Source organism: Cnephaeus nilssonii (assembly GCF_951640355.1).
Source record: "Cnephaeus nilssonii genome assembly, chromosome: 1".
NCBI lineage: Eukaryota > Metazoa > Chordata > Mammalia > Chiroptera > Vespertilionidae > Cnephaeus > Cnephaeus nilssonii.
Window position 1 is genome coordinate 64,933,321 of NC_137072.1, and position 3,642 is coordinate 64,936,962.

At 42.8% G+C, this 3,642-nt stretch overlaps 1 pseudogene across 1 annotated transcript; it reads right to left on the reverse strand.

Annotated features, from left to right (window-relative positions):
- Positions 1-1,988: 1,988 nt before the first annotated feature.
- On the reverse strand, positions 1,989-3,416 carry LOC307092894 (small ribosomal subunit protein eS1-like; annotated as a pseudogene). Its single transcript has 2 exons — positions 3,384-3,416; positions 1,989-2,467 (listed from the first exon to the last, which is right to left on the reverse strand). The product of its transcript is annotated as a small ribosomal subunit protein eS1-like (transcript).
- Between the last annotated feature and the right edge of the window lie 226 nt (positions 3,417-3,642).

Consider the following 3,642-nt stretch of genomic DNA (forward strand, 5'->3'; position numbering starts at 1 on the left):
TCGCTCATCTAGGGGAAATGATGAACAACATAGACTGATGAACAAGAACAGAACCAGAAACAAGGAGGCATCGATCGGACTATCGGGCCTCAGAGGGAGGATAGGGGAGGGTGGGGGGAGGGGGGAGAGATCAACCAAAGGTCTTGTGTGCATGCATATGAGCCTAACCAATGCTTAAGTTCAACAGAGGGTTGGGGCATCCATGGGGAGGGGTGTGGGATGGGAATGGGGGGATGAGGACAAATATGTGACACCTTAATCAATAAAGAAATTAAAAAAAAAAAAAGAAGTTAGCTAAGCACATCTGAATTAACTCAAGGGAAGCGCACAAATCCTACTTCTTCTTCACCATGCAAAACCTTGGGTCCCAGCCCTAACCTACTGAGTCAAAATTGTTGTTAACAAAATCCCTCTCGTAATTCTTTCACATGAAAGTTTGAGTAGCCCTGGTGTAGCAGATGTCAACACCTCTGATAGAAGAGCTCTTATTACTAAATTCTTGTCAAATAAGGCCATTTTCCCCGCCCCGAACACCCAGTTTTTACATATTCAACTAATTCGTCTCTACACCCTCAATTTCCCTACAAATATGCAAAGGTATTCATCCTGGGGACCTTTTCCTGGTGCATCTTCCACTCTATGTCCCATGTGTCCAGCTCACATACGCCTCGATAGAGAAGAAAAAAAAGAGCATAGGTTATTGTATATATTCTGCTGTTTTCTGAATACTAATCCTTACATGTGGTATATTTATTCCACATGTTGCTAGTGCTGTGTGACAAAATGGTTCTAGAGTGATCGTGTGTGCTTCCTAGCCTAGACCCAGAATCAGCCACCTTTTCAAAAAGTCCTTGTTCCTTTTAGGAATTGATATTTACAGATAATCTGAGTGCTAGGGATTCTCATTGCTACTGTATTGTTCATTTGGGGAACTCACTTTTTTAAATATGTTTTTATTGATTTCAGAGAGGAAGGGAAAGGAAGAGAGAGACAGAAACATCAATGATGAGAGGGAGTCATCGATCGTCTGCCTCCTGCACATCCCCCACTGGGGACCGAGCCCACAATCCAGGCATATGTCCTTGACCAGGATCAAACCCGGGACCCTTAAGTCCGCAGGCTGACACTATCCACTGAGCCAAACCAGCCAGGGCTGGGGAACTCTTCATAGAACTGAACTAGGAAATATCTACATATTTGAAAGATAAAATAACTCATGAGTTCATACTAATACTTTTAAATCCAATGTAGGTGCTTTTACTTAACCTCTTCTATATTACACCTGTAGCTCCGTCCACATCCAGAATTAGTATATTCCATAATTATTCACTTCATTCACCCCATGTTTATACACACAACAACCTCAGTATACAAAACTAATACTACCACCCCCAATATTATGGCTGAGAAGAGTTCACTATTTTCCTGCTATTCCCTCTCCCCATTTCCTCTCATTTTTCAATTGTACTGTATCTACATTATGAGCACATATAGCCATTACAAACAGTACTTTCTTCATTTTAATCCTCATTTAATCTTCTTAAAATGTATTTTTATTGATTTCAGAGAGGAAGGGAGGAGAGAGAGATAAAAACGTCAATGATGAGAGAGAATCACTGATCAGCTGCCTCCTGCACAAAAGCCAGGCATGTGTTTGGGAATTGAACTGTGACGTCTTGGTTCATAGGTCAACGCTAAACCACTGAGCCATGCCCGGCCAGGCAATTCTCATTTAATCTTAGTTCTATAAGTATTACATATTTAATGCTCACCGTCAGCCCTTATATTGATATCTCTCTAGCCACCTTTGCTATCTAAAGCTAGTTCTTTAATCGGTTTCTGATATTCACTATCACACACTTTCTGTACTAATATATGAGAACAGGTTTTCATGCATTTCCTCCTTTCTAGACACTTTAGTTCCTTATTGCCTCTTCTTTTAAAAATCACAGTTTTTTTTTAACTTGTCACCATTAAATGTCTTAATGTTAAACAGATTCTTGGACTGGGGGCTCATATCCGTCAGCTCGTTCAACTTTAGTTCCTGTCTCATCTCTAGAAGCTTTTCCAGAACTGCTACCTTCACCATGAAGCTTCATGAGTTTTCCTATTTCAAACTTGGGCTTCTTCATCATTTTGACTTTTCTAAAAAAAGATCTTATGGAGCAAGAATTAGATTGGCAAGCTTTTCTATGTCTTTTCCAATACTACCTGGAATCAACTTACTGGAACTTCTGTCAAGTCATTTGTCTGAGGTCATGATTTCCATCATCTTCTTCCAGACTTGGCAGACCTGTTGGTGCTGAGCATAAGAGGTCTTTTGAATCTGATTGTCTCCATTTTTTGTTTGTTTGTTTTTAGTAAATCCAACACAAAGTAGATGAAGCAAATAACCATTGGTAGTCTTGACACCAACATGAGTTTCAATCATGGTCTGTCATTTTTTGTTGTTGTTGATAATCCTCTCCTGAAGATATTTTTTCCATTGCTTTTTCGGAGAGTAGACAGGAGGGAGGGAGGGAGGGAAAGAGGGAGGAGGGAAGGAAGGAAGGGGGGAAGAAAAAGAAAGACGCAGGGAGAGAGAGAAACATCAATGTGAGACACTTGGACTGGTTGTCTCCTGCACATGCCCCGAACAGGGCAGGGAGCAAATCTGCATCTACATGCCCTTGACCGGAAATCAAACCCAGTACTTTTAGGTGTATGGGCCAATACTTAAACCACTGAACTACACTGGCCAGGGCTAGCTTGAATTTTCTAAATGCAACTTTATCATTCTGCAGATCAGCTGGCTTACTTCGAAAACTCAGCCTTTGAGACCATCAAATATGATTTTGGTTCCTTGAGTTCTCATAACGAGTGTTTTTCCAATATTTCTTATATTTAACATAGCTGGTGCTTTCACATCATGCCAGTCTTCCTTAGAAAATGGATCAACTGCTTTCTTCTTGGCTCCCTCTTTTCCACCTTTCATAAGGTGCTATTCTTGCTGCCCGCCATGGCTGCTCAAAGAGCTAAAAGGCCCCCATTGCCTCTTTATTATACCTCAATAAAATAGACTCATAATATTTTTACTTCTATACCCTTCACTCCTAGTTGAGACTTTTGGAACATATTTAATTCTACCCCTTCTATTTCACATAATTCCTAGGTTTTACTAAGAAAAGTTGGTACTTTTGTTCCATTTCACCAAGTGTTTTTGGTTTTTCTAAATGTCCCTCCTACTGTCCGACCGGTTGCTATGGCCACCACGGGGCAGATGCTCAACGCAGGAGCTGCCGAGCTGTAGTGACCTGGCAGCAGCAATTCTCGATTTTCCAGTGACGCTCCCAGAAACCAGAGAGGAGGGAGCCCGATTCCTCACGGGGCCCGCATGATTCCACCTTTGGCTGTGAGTTATGTTGTCGCTGGGGCATTGTCAGACCCGAATCTGGTTTATTGCACACTTGTGTTTGCGTTCCACACCCTGCACGACGGCAACTTTGCAGAGTGCCCTCTCGCACTCTGGGACCCTTCGGGAATGTCTGCGAGCCAGTTTCAGCCAGATCCCCGCAGGCCAGGCCAAGGGACCCCACCTGCCGGAGGGACCCAGCTCACCCTGCAAACGCCGGGGGAGGGACTACCGGAGGTTGGCTCCAGGGC